Source organism: Vanessa tameamea, chromosome 23, assembly GCF_037043105.1.
Source record: "Vanessa tameamea isolate UH-Manoa-2023 chromosome 23, ilVanTame1 primary haplotype, whole genome shotgun sequence".
Taxonomy (NCBI): domain Eukaryota; kingdom Metazoa; phylum Arthropoda; class Insecta; order Lepidoptera; family Nymphalidae; genus Vanessa; species Vanessa tameamea.
In genome coordinates this window covers 6133224-6152001 of record NC_087331.1, presented here as the reverse complement: position 1 = coordinate 6152001, position 18778 = coordinate 6133224, and positions in this window count along the sequence as shown.

Sequence of the window (18778 nt, the reverse complement as noted above, 5' to 3'; positions counted from 1 at the left end):
TTGGTGTACACGCAAATATTTGTAATGTTCACACCAACGACTCCATTGTCATAATTTGTATTGGCCTTGCGTCATATTTATATTTTAATAAATAAAACCTATCAATAAAAAAATCGTTTTCATTTTATATCGAAAATATATTTTTAATGAATATAAAATTAAGTCTTTTCCAATTATTAGATGTCTGCGTCTATATTCATTAGTAGTTAATATTATTACTATTTCTTCTAAAACAACTTCGAAAACACCTTACCAACATTATCAGAAACAATCGGAAAACTAATGTACTCGAAGATAAAGTGCGTGGTAAGTCAGCACTACACTCAATCAAAAAATCCGTCAATATAATAAAGTCTATTGAATCTATAAGATTAATGACTGTACAAAAAACATGTCAAATCTGTAATAATAATACTATGAATAATTAAACACATATTCTTCTGTCATCAGTAATTTAAGATTATAAAGAAAGACTAAGTATTGTGTAACAATACCATACAACATGTATTAGTAAGGTAGTGTTTTATAATAGAGAACTCTTTTAAACTTAGCGGAGAACTATAAACGCTGTTGTAATGGCTCTAATCAAGACCCATCTGCCGTTGCTATACATCCATTATCTGCCTCCATAAACCGCTGAAACGCAAACAATCCGGACCAAGACTTTGTCCTTGCACTAAAATCACCGCAAGTGTGTCTATCTCTTTCTCATCTAAAACACGTGAAAGAGATGCAAAAAAAACCTAAGTAAACAGGAGTTAAGTTTTGAGATCATAGTTAAAGTATGTCAAAGTGCAATAAATACAAGTTCACTTCTTAGCTATTATTAAATTACCGTAATAAAGAAATATTTGTTTTATATTAAGTTTGTTGCACTCTTGTGAGTACGTTTTTACGACTATTTGGATTAACTGACCTGTAAACTTTTCTCATGAATGTATTGAAAGATCAAAAAGTACATTTACATAAAAGTTAATATAACATTTACATAAGATAAAATGTAGAATATTCCAAACCCGATCTACTTGGTAGAAGGACTTTGTGCAAGCCAGTCTGGGTATTCCCACCAACTTAGCAAACCTACCACCAAACAGCAGTACTTTGTATTGTTGCGTTCCGGTTTGAAAGGTCAGAGCCAGCGTAACTACAGACACAAGGGATATAACATCTTAGTTCCTAAGGTTTGCAGCACATTGACGACATAAGAAGTGGTTAAATTTCTTACGACTCCAATATTTATGAACAGTGATGTCCACTTACCATCAGCCTATTTGCAAGTCCGTCTATCTATGCTATAAAAATATACATGTTTATTCGACAGAACATTTGATCCTAGGACCTCATAATCTACAGACGTACAACCAACGAAGCAGTTGAAGATATTTTCCATTACATAAACATCGCCTGATTAGAATCTAAAGCCAAAAAGCAAAAAATATATATATTTCCATCAAAATATTTAATCACCAAAGCAAAAACATTTACGTAATTAAGTTGAACGCAATAAATTTGATTATTCAAAATGATGAAGCCAAACAAATTCGCATGCTTTGTAATGATGAAAATTATGAAAAGATTGTAATCAGAAGGAGAAATTATGATAAAATATTCAATTTTACTTTTGAAACTTACTTTGAAGCGTCTTCGAAAGAAGTATTTTTATATGATACCATAAATCACTTTGGCTTCGTACGTTAAGTTTTGTCATGAATTAAGATGTAATTATATATTAATTTGTTTCTTATAATTATATATTTGTAATTCGTAATCCACCGTCCTCTGCCATCAAACAGACTGCCGTTAGACATATTTATTTTTCTGTGCCAATTTATGAGTGTCCTCGGATGTGGTATGGATTTATTTACCATAGATTGGACATATATAAGTTTTATGTTAAACGATGAAATCAATGTATTTTTTATTGGAAAGAGGATATCATAACAGGTTGTGTTCTAGCTTCGTGAACAATAATTTAAGTGACTGATAAATGAAGTGAACAGTGAGATTATTTATAGTATATGATATACACAAAATAAATCATAAATAAATAAAATAGTTCTATAAATTTTGTATCTTTTATTTTTTCCTAAAGTATTTTCATGAAATCGATTTTTTTTATTAATAGTTATAATGTATAACTATTATTACTACTGTTGTGTGTGTGTGTGTTCTGAATAAATTGATAAATTTCTAAATAATTAAAAAAACATTTTTCATAGATTAATTAAAAGATAAACACGAGTAATTAGTATGTTCATTTCTAACCATATAAAACAAGATGGAGTCATAATTACCGTCGCCACAGAATTTTCCTTGCGTAAATTATTGTTTTCTAAAAGGGACATTTCTTTCACCTTTTTCTTGAAACATCACGTCATTTGAAGCTGTAAATCTTAGCGGCTAACGAGATAAAAAGAAACAATGCACCGCGTTCGTGACTCTAATTGTATACTCTTGTTAGGGTTTGTCAGAGATCATTAATTTAATACTAATACTGGAAGCGACAAAGTAAACATAAATACTTGGTATGTTAAAATACTGTAAATGATATAAATTATATATGATAATATTTTCTAATAACTATAGACTAATCGAAACAATTCATAAAAAATATTAACTTTTTAATACATTACACTAAACTCAACGTAATTTAAATATAGAAGACAGTACGGTCGTTTTCAGATGCACTACCAACATTTTATTCTCCGATTCGGTTCTGCGAATGCAATTGTATATAAATCTTTTAATACAATTCGCGATTCAACCTTTTCTAAATATTTTCCGACAATTCGTTTCGTATTGCTAACTTTTATTTTGTGCAAAGAGAACTGTATTGATTTGGCAAATATACTTGGAAAATTGCATATGGAACATCTAAGCCAGCAAATATCGCATTATTAATATTCAATTTCTTTTTTCCTTGTTTAATAGGAAAAACCTATTAAGCAAGAAAAATGAAAACAAACATGTCTTATTCGGAAAATCAGATATTACTCGAGGACACTCATAGATTACATCAAACTACGTCCCTTTATCTTATCTAGTTAATTTATATCGAGTGTAGCTTGATGATTTTTATCCAAAGTCACATTAAGCTTTGAGCTGTAACACTAACTCCTGTTAATGCGATATCAAACGATTTTTACGTCGAAACAATTTCTTCGTGTGATAAATCTTTACAAAGTAGTCTTGACGGATATATTTTGGTATAGACTTTTGTTTGCATAGAATAAATGAATAAATGTGTCACTCTCGACTCCCAATAGGAAATCAGATGTCGGAAACTGTACATCTTCAATAAAAACGCTGAAACGAAGATGAACAGTCCAACAGTTTGTATAAATATTTATCTTGTACTGCGATTGCGATTCGAAAAATTTAGACAAGCACGACTGAATTTTGATATGCTCAATTTGTGAATATAATTAAACCAATCTAAAAAAAACTGCCACAGGTCCACCAAATCGAGGGACGGCGCTCCTTTTTTTTCTATTACGCAGTGGACACTTTCATAGCGAAACCCTTGCTTGATGAGGTCATCTAAGATTCCCACTCACGCCACTGCGATGGCCGTCTTCTGCACGGATCGGAATAATTCGCACCTTATCTAATCGTTATCAGGAAGACTATTTTTATGATAGACTTTAAGTTGCGTCATGTGTGTGCATAAATTATCCAAGTGGACGGTATATTCGACATGACCTGAAAAAAATCAGGAGCGAGATTAAAACTTTACGGATTTTCTGATATATGGAATTGTATAATAGTCAACCTCTAGGATCTAGGCTTCCACTGCGAATGTTTTGATAGAAACAACCATTTTTTGGGCATGTTATGGGGGCGAGACATTAGATATCAGTTACAATTATATGGTATACAAATAAGATAACTTTATTAGATGACTTGTGTAATTTCCTTAATTATTTTGGGGCATTGCTATATTTTTTAAACGCCCCAAAATAATTAAGGAAATTTCTAATATTTTGTTTTTATATATTCTGCGTAGAAATCATTAAATACTTCACGCTTTTTTACCTTTAATATAATCTTCCATTGAGTAATATACCTAAATTTTTAATAAGCCATTTCTATATTTAAAAACCTAAGATATACCTTAACATCAAATTATGTCTTACAGTAAAGACAATGTCAGTACAAATATTGACTAGTTAAGATTATTCGTATCGCTTAATTGAAACATATATACAAGGCCGCCTCGATTAGCTCATGCAAATGTTATTAGGATGCCATATTGAAGTCTAATGGTGAGTTCAGACTAGATTAAAAATGTGTGACCAAATATGAGTCATATTTGTGACCGAACATATTATTGTTTGTAGAAATTATGAACAAAATATATTTAATGTATCGCGCATTTTGGTATATCGTAGCGTAACATTATATAATATACTAGCGACCCGCCCCGGCTTCGCACGGGTGCAATATTGATACTAAATATACTACAGAATATAATTATTTACAAAGTTCATAGCTTTTTGTCATTAGACAATACAAACCGCTATGTCCCTGCGTTTAAATATGTAATATTTTCGAAAATATTCCTTTAAATTACATGCTGTTATGGGCCATTTTGATCTATATTAGATGCACAATGTATTTAATTGATTCATGCTGTATTGCTTAAAATCGTTGAAAAAATAAGCTATTATTTCTCGTAAAAAGTAAAGGATAAAAAATGGTTATTGCGGGTTATTCCTAAGAAATAGAGATATGCCATCGCGGACTTTTTTGAAGACCTTTATAAGATGTACAGTACTGTAGTACATTATTTTATAGATCTAAGTATAGGGACATATATACAGGGACAGACAGACAGCGGTAAGCGACTTTGTTTTATACTATTTAATGATCTATATTTTTGTACTTAAAAAATAACAGTCCTGACTGACTGATTCATCATCGCCGAGCGTAAACTATTAAAGTTAGTTCCATGAAATTTGGCGAGTAGAATCGTTTTATCGAGTAGACACCCACTAAGGAAGGGATTTTGGATATTATACCCCATATAAGGGGGTTAAATAAGGATTAAAAGTTTTTATGGAAGTCCGACATTTTTTAAGTTAGAAACATGAAACTTTATTTTTGGAATACTGATTAGAAATAAGTAGGTATATATGTATTTAAGCGTTTCTAGATATTCTACCCCTAAAGAGGTGAAATAAGGGTTGCAAGTTTGTAGGGAAATTCGTTCATTTTTTAAGTTAGAAACATGAAATTTTATTTATTTATATATTAAGTATATATATTATTATTTTTGGGATACTGATTAAAAACGAGTAGATATGTATTTAAGTGTTTATGGATATTCTACCCTAAGGAATGAAATACACACCAATGTGGTATACAAAAAGGTAATCACCTAATATTTTAAGATAACTGTAAATATATTCACGCGAGCAAAACTACTTGTTTTAAAATAAAAGTAGCTTAAGTTACTCCTTAATACATCAGCTATCTGCCAGTGAAAATTCCGTCAAAATCGGACCTGCCTTTGCAGAGATTAGCCGGAACAAACAGACAGACAAAAATTGTTAAAAATGTTATTTTGGTATATGTACCGTGTATACATACATATGCATTTAGTAAAAGCGGTTATTTCAATATTACAAACAAACACTCCAATTTTATTATATGTATTGATACCTTTTTTAAATAAATAGTATATGCAAGGCATTTTTTTTCGGTCTAGTATATCTTAGAGTAGTTTGTTCAAAATACTCTCTAGCTTAATACCAATAATATAGATAACTGAAAACTATCATGAATTTATGATGATATATGTAAGACATTTTAATTGAATGTATGAAGGGGGTGTGACATCCCCCTTGTTAGTTGCAAACAAAAGAACGTAGCGAGTGACATGCCGTATGTCGTCCCGATATACGAGTCAGTCCACATCCCAAGGCCACCACCAATACATTTCATCAACAGTATCTCACTTCGAGGCGCTACATACATTGTACAGACAAAGTGTGAAAAAGTATCCACGTAGAATCCCTAACTTAAATTCACTTGAAATAGAATGTCACTATTTTCATTCAACTTCGCAAAGCTAGGGAAACTCGGATAGAAATGCATTGTTTCCCATGAATTTTAAATTTATAGCTCAACGAGTATTTTAGTTAAGGAAATTTCTTTACGGAAGTTTAAAGAATTAATAGTCTTTATTGCTCCATTTTATAATAAAATACGTGTACCATACGTGGAACCTAAGATTTTGAAATGTAATATGCGTTAAATGAAAATCTGCCTCACGAATACCTCCAGTCCACGTAAAGTTACGTGGATGTCAGCTATAAAATAGCATCCTTAAGTGGAGATGATGCATCACCCAATAGTGGAACATTCACGAGTTTTTACGATGTGAAGTTGGCTCTGAAAAATCTTGACACTTCATTATAGTAAATTTAAATTACCTAAACCCTTAAAAAAACTATAAAATTAAAGAATACCCATTTAATAAAAAATAGACAAACATCCAAGCATACGATATCAAAAACACAATATGAATAGAACAAGCACTAGTTACGTAGAACCATAGTATAGAATAGTATAGGTATATAGCTTAGATTGCAAATTATTATTTGTTTAAGTAAAATAATTTACGACGGATGTTGTGAAATATTGCATCAGCCGAGGATGCATTATTAATCCATTAGCAATGTAAATTATTATTAGATTTGACTTCAATCGAGAAGTTAGTCTTAATTAGAAAATAGTTTTAATTATAAATTGTATTTTTATGGTTTTTTTCAACCATCGTACTGCAACGTAATTCACTCAACGCGCACGCTGACGCAACAACCAGATTCTCCTTAACCGCACTCGTGTGGCCGTAGCTTTACCAACGATGTCATGATGCGCTTCGCTTGGTCATGCAGGTGGTTCGATCCCTTAAATTCTATACATACGTATCATACAAACATTACTCTGTATAATTGAAATCAACTGACAACTAGCAACACTATTATATTTAATTTAAATTGAATATTCTATAAAAATACAAAGTCCTTCGCTTGAAATCTCCACGGAACCTCAGCAATTTATTTCTTTCTAATTTAAGTCCCACAAGTTCGTATAATAGAGGCGAGATGCAACTTTGATATGAAATTTAAATGAGTCCAGGTACCCTAATTCTAGATCCTTTTGTCATTCAGAATCGTCCACAATTCTAGAATTAATGTAAATGATGAATACCAAAGTTTTATTCCGTGAAAGTTGGGAATTGAATAAAATTTATTCTTTGTGGGAAATTGTTGTTAAATAACGGAATAATGACAGAACGAAGTTTTGTTAAATATTTTGTGGACACCGCTTTAATTTAGTAATTATGTAAAATTTAACCAAGAATACAAACGAATAATTGTCAAATAAATATTAATGTTACAATTTTATGTAAGTACTTACAAGGACATATAACTACAGTTGAACTACAAGGAATAGTGAAAGATGCCTAAAAAAAACATAGCACATTTTTGAACAATATATTCTTACCAAAGCAGACCAACAAAAAGGAAGATGTTAGAACGATAGAATAATACTACAATACGTAAATGATCACCTTCGAGCACCGATTCTGGCACTTTTACGACTATACGATCAATTCATTGCCATAGGATTTGAGATACACCCCAGAAGCCTTATGCAAAGATATGATATTGGATTGTATGATAAAAGAAATAGACTGGAAAAATAAACACAAAATTGTTCTTTGAAAATAGGCCTTTATCGAGCCTTTATTAGACATTTTTTAATTTATCTCTGTGTTACCAGTTATACTCGTATATTCTCCAATAAATATCATTATCGCATATTAACCATATGAACCTTAGAATACCTTATACCAACATTATCGAACAGTCCGTCATACAATTTAAAACTGGAAATAAATGTAAAAAACGTTAAGAAAAAACTCGATGTATATTTTGCAAATATAAAAAATATATTAATACAATACATGGAACCACCTGTATACGCTATGCTAAACGATGTTGTTCTGAGCAGGTTAATGAATAGTCAAAGCGACAATTCACTTACGCTGTTTTAAACAACTAATTATAACATTATTTATTTGCTATGTACCTGCTTTTTGTTTCTTTTATATTTTATTTTGTTATTATTGTATAGTTTTAAGTCTATGAGTGTTGACAAAGATACCGATGTACGGATAAATCCAATAGGGTTTTGTTACATCGTGCTTAATACAGTACAATATAAATAAAATATATATTCCCTCAAAATAAAATAAAAAAAAAACAAATAATGTTAAAATAATAAGTTAAATAAATACAAACTTTCTACGATCTAATACTACGTCTTCTATACAATGCATATATTGTATAATAAACATTACCAAGAAACATAAATTTACTATCAAACCCTTTTGATACGTAAGTAACAACTAAATATGAAGCCATACTTAAAAGTTTTCCAAAGTTTGTGCAAAGTGTGACTTTTATAATACGGAAATCTCTACGCATTCAAATTGGAACTAAAATTTAAACACACATTTGAGGCAACTAGTCTAAGATCAAATACACAAAGTATTCATAACAATAAATAACATCTTCCACAAATAATGACGCATTTCAACTAGAATTTAATTCTGCCATATATCTATAACCAATATCTCCATTCCTCTATGAGACGGCTATCAAGAGTCTAATAGAGATGTGAACATCGCTAGCACTTTGTTTGCTCTCCCCACCTATTTGCGTCTAACCCGAGACCATTGTGCGAAAATGCATTTTAGTGATGGTATGTTTTATATCGATAAATATGATTTAATATTTATTTATCACAGTATAATAATATACTTCAAAATGCCTCAAATGCTTAAAAGGAACGCTTGTGTGAGAAAAGTTATTACACAATTAGTGAGTTTATGATTGATAGCACACTTTGGAAATTAAACGATCGCCTCCTGGCCATTTCTTTTCATATTGAATATATGTAAATAATAAAATTGACAAAAGAACCGCTGAGTTTCTTTCGCCGGTTCTTCTCAGGTCAGGGCGTATCCTTTTCCGAACCGGTGGTAGTGTTTAATTTGACTATCAATAAGTAAGTGCAATGCTTCTATATTGAACAAAGGAATTTGAGTTTGAGTTTATTTCAATATCATTAGTCAGCCCTTTATAAAGTGTTTATTATATTATCTATGTCAATCTAATTATACTTGAGTTTTCATGTAATGGGATGGCCCAGAGATTAAAAGATACTAACCAAAGATTGAGGGTTCATTCGCGAGTAATCACTACAAGATTTTCAAATGCTTAATTGATGTTCATATTTTATCACATATTCTGAGTTAAAGGAAAACTGCATTTGTCAGTTTAAATATTTAAGAAAAATTAACGCATGCTAATAAATAATTTTCATTGATATTTTCGTGCAAATTTTTATACGACTATCGATAAACTCGACTGCACATCACTACCTCCACGATGAAGACACCTTAATAGTCCACCACTTTGCTCGTATTTATCTGTGTCAACTGCTCCCTGGTGGCTAGTTGTATTTCCTTCAAAACTCAAAGATTATTTTTAACAAGCTCCCATTAGAGATTGAATCTTTTATCTTTCTTAATGTAAACAATACATTTTGCTTATTTTTGTCTTAACTTATTCAACGTTATAATCATAAACGATATAAAATAAAGTAACTAATTCATTTTGAACGGTTTTATGTGTGTTTCGTATATCTTCTTCAGCACGGGATGGAATTTGATACGCTACCCGTAAGTTTTAACTTTTCTTTAGGGGCGCTAAAATTTAATTTATTAAGTGTAATTTTATTTTGTGTAGTTTTCCCGTCTTAAGTACTTAACAGATCTTGCGTTGCGAACCGTTGTGTAGAGAAAAGACAATATAGGTATGTAAGTACTTAAAACATGCACAGTCACATAGAAAGTGAAGCCGCTGCTGAAACTTGTATTAACAGAAATATTTGTTATAAGCTAACATTTAGTGTCATTTTTTTATTATATTTATTTTAAGGATACATACAATGAAATCACAATTATAGCACAACATATACATCAGCTTCGTTTCCGCTGCTAATTATAAAATCATTAAAATTAAACAAAGACCGGTGTAGATAAAATCAAATGCGTAACATATTGTAATCAAATGAGATCAATAAACATTTGATAAAATAAAGTTACAATTAAGAATAATATTAAAAAAAATTTAAAACAAAATTGTTTGAGTAATCATTTGATGCTCCTTTTAAATATTAAAGCAAACAAAATTCTTTTGTTAACTACAAAAATAAAAAGTAAAACCTCCTTCGGTAAGAAACAAAGATACGTATAAGATACGGCTTAAAGATTATTTGTAAATGAGCGCCTGAATATTCATTACCATCTTCGTGGTTGTCTTAACTAGATTTCAATAAGTTACTTCAATTTATAAAGATTTTTCTTTATCGAGTGGATTATTTTGGATTAAAGCTTATTTATCGAGTTAAATTCTTCTAAACATTTCTCATTAATATTTTTTACTTGATTATTGCCCTTGTTCTTCCTCTTAGGTTAACATTTATTTATATAACTTTGTTTTCACGCGATATATCTTTTTTTTGTTGCGACAAACCATATCTAATGGGAGATAAATAATTTTCAACGACTCGAAATATTTTTCTGTAAAATTATACGGTGAAATGTAATTTTTGTATTTGTACTAACATATAATACCTGAATAGATTTCAATGTAATTTTTCGTGTAAATTTTAAACTATATTTAAATTATTAAACTCTTCAGACATACGATAGCATGTAACATCAAACTCTTCACAATTCATTATCAACTAGTGGATGTCTCGCGAAACTTCGCGTTCGAAATATTTTTAGGAATTTCGAAACCTATGACAAGTTTTGTTTTGATTTCATTTCATTGTAAACTACAAGTCACTTATCTACATTTGGCGCCAAAATGATGAAACCTTTTTTAAATGAAAATTTTAATATCAAATAGTAGTACCGCTCTCTAACCGGCCAGTAATGTTTTTCCGCTCTCTAAAATTAATTCTTTTTTATATAAAGTCATATCGGCTTACGCTATTAATATATAATATGACTTAAGCCTATTATAACGCACAACTATTAAACGCTGTCATATAAACAGACATCCATATAAAGTTTCAGGCAAACATTTGACAACTAGTTTGTAAAGTTTAAACTACAAACAGCTTAAACTACATAGCCCTAGATTACAACCACCTCTACTGATACTTAATAATAGATTATACTAACTTTCTATGCACTCGGAACATTTCTGAACTAACTCGAACACGCTAGTTTATCGTGCCCTTATACTGATTCATTCACGAAGGCACGCCCCTCCACGTCAATTTTCGGCATCAGTGTGAGTGACGCACAACATCGTACTTAGAACGTGTCTTTGTGTGCGTAAGACATCTAACAGTAAAGATAGCAAAAAATGAAAAAATAATTATATTTTTGTGAAGTTTAAATTATTAAAATTCTTAATTTATCATCATGTATATCAATAAAACTGTACTCATATTTGTTTAAAGTACACATACCAGACAAAATTGAACATTATTTATGTAATAATTATATATTAATCAAAAATTAATTCGGGAAATACAAATTGCATTTCTTGAATGAATACCAGCAAAATAAAAAATCATATCATCTATATTTGTAATTAATTATTTTTGCTGACGTGTATTGAGCGGTGTTGTGCAAGTGTACCAACATACAGGAACACAAATAAAACTTGGTAAGATTTGACAGAGAAATTTCTACGCAACACGATCCAATTAGCAAAACTAAAAGCATCTTGCGTCATTAAAGATATATTGACTTTGAATTTAGAGTCGAAACTCCGTGTTGCCAGTTTATCGTTACTTTTCGTTTGATGATACCGAAAATAAAATTTACTAATTTGATAGATTCCGTAGTTTTATTTAAATAATTATTGATAGAAGTTTTTGTTGAGTCAATCTGTTTAAATATTATGATTTACTTTAAGTGAGTGCAAGTTGACATTTTAAGATTAAAAGGTGGTAGATCTTTGTGCGAGACATTCTGAGTACCACCCACTCATATTCTACCGCTAAACAGCAATACTTTTCAATATTGTATTTCAGATTGAAGGATGTAACCAGTGTAACTAGCTGTGTAACTAACAGGCTCGAAAGTCGTAATAACGAAGTTTCCAAGGTTCGTGGCACAGTGGAGATCTAAGGAAAGGTTAAAATTTATTACATAGCCAATGTCTAAGGGCGGTGATAACACCATCTGGTGGACCATTTGCCAATCCTATATATATATATATATATACTTGATAAAAAAGACTTAAACCCCGTTTAACTAACGATCACTGTGAAAATGTATATATTTCTTCATCAAAAAGGCTTTTACACTTTTAATACATTGACATTGTTCTTAGTCGCCACTAAACGGCACTCCATTACTAATAAAATTGGTAATAGACAACATTTGTCGAGTTTTGATAATCCAATATAAAATAACAAAATTATTAAAATTATTGTGTCTATACGTATAATAAAGTTGGAGTGTCTGTTCGTAATATTAAAATAATCTCTTTTTACTAAATGCCTATGTTATGTATATTTACACGGTACATATACCAAAATAACATTTTTTTCAATTTTTGTCTATGTGTCTGTCTGTCTACCTGTCTGTTTGTTCCGGCTAATATCTGGAACGGCTGGACAGATTTTGACGGGACTTCCACTGACAGAAAGCTGATGTAATAAGAAGTAACTAAGGCTACAACAATAACTTCTTTGCTGAATTTAAACGTGCACGAAGTCGCAGGCACAGCTAGTATAAAATAAATTTAATCAGTCCTTCACTGCTCAGGCAATAAAATTATTTAATGCTTTACCTGTTCATATAAAAGGATCCAAATGTATATCGATATTAAAAATGTCTATTAAGAATCACTTTCTCAAGACTAGAGACAGATTTCTTCGTATTTTATCTTATACATATATTCAAATCAAATAAAATTCCTTTATTGAATACAGAAGCATTTTACTTACTTATTGAATGTATACCCACTATCACACCGGTTCGATAAAGAAATTCAATATCAAAAGAAATAGCCATGAGGCGATCGTTTCATTCTCTTGGTGTGCTATCAAACCCATTCACTAATACATTTTAAATAAATATCGGACACTGATAAACGAAGTCTCAAAATATTATGAAATTCATCACAAATGCAACTGACAGCTATTTCTATATTTTCTTGTCTTAATTTCGGTTGGATTGTCTAAAAGAAATGGCTAATTAGCCATAAGTCCGTACATTTTATTAATTATATTTGTCGTAGAACGGGTGCCAAAATAAATAGTAAAACAAATTTATAAGTAAACAACGCATATTTAAAACAATAAATTATACTTATTCTTAAACACTAATTACAATGAATTCGATATAATATATAGAATAATTGAGTTTAATTACAGAATAAGTACAAAGATACGCTCACCTGGGTTAACCAAAAAAACAGTTCAGAGCACCGATTGTGCCGTGTTCAACACTGAACCACTTCTGATCTGTTGACATCTGTCGAGCCTTTTTATAGCAACTTGTCCTTTCGAGTCAATAGCACAACCGTATTATATGATCGGAACTTGATTAAAAATTATTATCTCCCACATATTAATCTGTAGTACGATTTTCTAGTGATATAAAATAATTTATAAACAAATAAATAATTAGACTTTATTTAAACGAACGGAAAATCATCATCCACTACAAAAGTATCACTCCGCTTATTTTTGTTAATAAAACGAGATGAAGATGTTTTAAATTAGAGCGTTTTCGTTGTTCACAGTTTTAATGGTTTCTTTAATTCGAACAGGATTAATATCTTGCAAATTGAGCTAAAGCAATAAATATTCAGGACCTTCTTTTAATCTCACTCGCCTTCTTAATACGAGGCCGTTTCTCTTAAGTTTAAATCGCAGGAAACTTTTAAATGAAGCCTGTTAATTCTTAAGACGAGAATAAGATTTACAGATTCACCGTGGCGAAAAACATTGCGTTAAAATAATATATATATTTTATATAATAATATTATCGAATTTCACGGTTCTGGTATATTGTTTTAAAAGTTATAAAAGAGAAAGAGAACTTTAAAGAAGGAACTTTAAAATTCTTAAAACTTTAAAATCAAAGTAAGTATTTTCTTTACAAATAAATATTTATAGTATTTTTGTGATTTCGAATGTATACTACAAAAAAAATTGGACATCCATCCATTTTGATAGAGTTTAAATTTTTTAATGCATTATTATTTTCAAACAAATTTATCATTGGTGACAACCCTAATGGTTAAATAGGCTTGACAAATAACATACTCTAAAGCTTGGTATTACAGTTTGTAGTGGGTAGTTAAGGTTGCTCGCTCGATTTTTCGGTATATAAAATGGCGGCTTTCTTCAAAATCGAGGGTGTGACAATTTTCACGAAAAATAATTAATAGTTACTACTAGACTTTTTTCTTTTTTGTTTTCTATGTTTTTCGCATTTATTTTCAGTCAAACAACTTACTTGGTGGTAGGGCTTTGCGCAAATCCGTCTGGGTAGGTACCACCGACTGGGTGATCTATTCAGATATTCTACCGCCAAACAGCAGTACTCAGCATTGTTGTGTTCCGATTTGAAAGGTGAGTGAGCCAGTGTAACTACAGGCACAAGGGACGAAACATCTTAGTGCCCAAGATTGGTGGCGCATTGCTGGTGTAAGAAATGGTTAATATTTCTTACACCGCCATTGTCTATGGACGCTGGTGACCACTTACCATCCGGTGGCCCATACGCTCGTCCGCCTACCTATATCATAAAAAAAAAAACAAGGCCATGGTGAAAAATGTTTTTTCGATTAATCGTTTGTTTATACGGAATCCATAATATTTCCTACGATTTTTCGTTCAGAAAAATAATATAACTATTGAAGTTTATTTATTTACACACATATAATCCTGTAGGCGTTCAAATAACAAATATGTTGATATATGTTATTGTTGATAAAAGAAATATCTTCGAAATATAAGACCAAAATCGGACAAAAGGCTGTGACTCCGGAAGGCTTTTCCTCGTCAAATAAAACTATTCAACACCTTCCAAATAACACAAGCATACAATTCGAATAAAGTATTTTGAGCTTATTGTATTTCTACATAAGGTCTGTTCTTATTCAATAGTTTACCGTCACTTATATTAAGAATGTAATAAAAACATAGTGTATAGAAAAATCCTACGACGTTTGTGAGAAATGATATAAAACGGTCAGATTGTTGATTTAAAGTCAAAGTACACAGTCATATTGAAAATTAATCCAAGTTTGAAGAACAAAAAGAAAACTTAGTCTTCATCATATTCCTTCTATCGTTTGTTAGAACCAATGAAAATATTCTTATGAACCATGTGTACAAACACTATTGGTTTATAAAAGGCATTTTGAAGTAAATGTTCACACATTGACCAATCAATGCTATCAATATGTAGACAGAGCCGAGATGGCTCAGTAGTTAGAACGCGTGCATCTTAACCGATGATTTCGTGTTCAAACCCAGTGTTTATAATTCATCTCGTGCTCGGCGGTAAAGGAAAACATCGTGAAGAAACCAGCATGCAATTCATTAAAAAAGTTTCCTGTAAAATTCGGACGGGTATAAAAATGTATGAAAAACAAATTGATTTTCGCTAACGGATTCACTACTAACGAAATAGTATTCATAATGTAAAGTGACCCGTCATTTTCTGAACTACTTTGATAACTTCTTCTGTTGTTCTTTTATTTAATATCCCCCTGATATATAGGTTGAAATATAGTACATTATATTACATTAACAGCCTATAAATTTCCCACTACTGGGCTAAGGCCTCCTCTACCTTTGAGGAGAAGGTTTTGGAGTATATTCCACCACGCTGCTCCAATGTGGGTTGGAATTTCGAGAAGAAATTCGTTGAAATTAGACACATGCAGGTTTCCTCATGATGTTTTCCTTCACCGCCCAGCACGAGATACATTATTACAAATTAAGCACATGAAAATTCAGTGGTGTGAAATATCTCCACGCTATTTATTAATTAATAATATATTAATAAAATAATAATAATTAAAAAATATGTTGATTTCGTTATCTGTAGACATAACGATGTCCTATTTGTCAACGTCGGATGAAGCGCTAAGACTCTAAGATATATGGAGCAAATATAGCAATTACTATATTTGCTGCATTGCGTAGTAAGTATTACTCAAACATAAAGAAAAAAAAACAAATAACAATCAAATATTTAGTATTGCATAATACATATTATTTTTGCACTTTGTAGTAGCACAAAAGTAGCACAAAAGCATGCTTTTTTATAGTCTTAAGTAGATGCTACTTAAGACTATTAAGACTTATTTTCATAAAGATCAATTAAAAAAAATTTATTATAGTTGTTTCAATAAAATTTCATGCTCAATATGGTCTAAAAGTGATTAGCTTTATATTAATATGTGAAAAGCTAATAAATTTATATATTACGTTTTACAAATAATTGTTTACGTTCATACTGCCAATCTTAAACACTGTCAAATTATAATTTATATTCAAACATATATATCAAAACGCAATTAATCATTTTTTACGATTCGTTTGAGTTTTTTGCTGTCCTACCGACCAGTTTTCGAAATTTTTTCACGTAACTGGAAAATGAAAGTATAGAAAGATATTCAGTTTAATCTTTATAAATGACTAGTTGTCACCTCCGGCTTCGCTCGCGTTTTCGAGTTTGGTCGTGGTGTTGGGCATAAAAAATAGCCATACTTTTCTTGGAGTTTCCTAGGAATTCGCATCAGTGTTTATTTAGCTGTCAAAGAGCAACAGACACACAGACACTCACAGACAGAATTACTGTTGCATTTATAGTACTAGTATAGTCGAACTACTGTTGAATTTCGACCACTGGACGAGCCCAAGTACAATTGATTTATTTAGCAATGAACTTACAAATGCAAACTTAATAAGAACATCAAAAATATTAGTTAGGAAAATGTTTAATATTTACTTCACAGTAAAATAACGTAGCGAAGTAAAATCTGAGACTTTAGTAATTAAGCGAAATGAAAAGTTTGCCTTCATCAACGGCGTTTGTTTGTTTTTATTAAAAGCGATACTTTAATATTTCAAAACGAACTTGTCTTTAGTTCGTCTATAGGAGTTATAGGAACACGTTCAATATTTGCGACTTCGGGAATGCTCAGATGTTTTTTTTTAAACAGAATAATGGCAATGACCCAAATTTATTCGGTTCAATTACTAATATTCTTATTCACCCCTCCTTTTAAGCTTATCTTGTATTGTGTTCGGAGTGGGGACGACAATAGCCCTTGGGGTCAGGATCGAACCTGCGACTATTAACATCGCTAGGCCGCCCGTAAATCATTGCGCTATTTACGCAATGGTTTTATATATTTTATAGACACGCATAAAAACTGTTATACGTAAAATATATACATTTATAATCGGGAGTTCAGGATCGCTTTTATTCCACTAAAAACAAACAGTGAAAAACAAAACTACATCATTCACGTATATATAAACATTATTAATAATAGAGCTGAAAGTAATTTAATATTGAAGTTTAATTGCTGTAATTTGTCATTTAAAGCTGTGGTTGAGGGATTCTGTCTCTCTCAGTCTATAATTATCGTTCCACGACTAGGAAAAGGCCTGGTCTCTTAAAAAGAAAATCTTAAGCGCTGATACTGCGCTGCAGGTCTTCGTTTTTCCACAGGGTTCATCTCGGTTCAGCACACGTAATGTGATAATCAATAAAAACAATGTAAAAAAGAAACATCCAAACAAATATATCAAAAGCAGCCGTTAAAATAAATCAATATAAAATAGTAACCAATTTTCAAGTCGTATCAATCTAAAAATTTGAATGGCGCAGCGACGATACACATACAAATTGATTTATTCACAAAAATCAGAAAGCTAAAATAAATATCCTAAAATATACGCAAAAAGTTATAACCCTCAATCCGGATACGCGCAATTAACTCGTTTATACAGGATAAAACCGGATTTTAAAACGTTTTATAGACAATCGTCATATTCAAGTGTTTTACGGCCGCATTAAAACGTAATGACGTCGCTCGTCACGTGAGTTAATTTTAGTGTCATTAATAAATGTTCTCGTAAATGTAATCATTCAAAGAATGTATCGGAGAAGAAGACATCTTAATTCATCGACTCAATTATTGATATGCATATGCAATCAAGGTGTATCATAATCATCACGCTCTTTTAGAATTTTGTAATAAATTATTGGTACAGATATTCAATATATTAATAAAACAATACTAATATATAAATATATAACGTGTTCGATCTAAAAAGAGTCGAATCTCCATGACACAATTATATTACTAAGTGTTACATAGCATATCAATTTTATTATATTTTTGGTAATCACAGATTTTTTGCTGAAAAATTCCTCTCCAGCCCAAGATTTCAAAGCTATCAGACTTTCACCTCACATGTCCGTTGGGATCCTGCCACCTATAGGCCATCGACCGCCCTGGCTGGAGGGTGCCCTACACAGTGTTTGTCTATCCGCGGTCTCCACTTTTGGGCTCGTCTGATTCAACGGTCATCGGTCTTTCGACAAATATCCCTTCTGTTTACAAACTATTTCACGTACTCCGGTTTTTTCCGGATAATCTCATGTCTGATTTTATTCTTCAAAAAATAT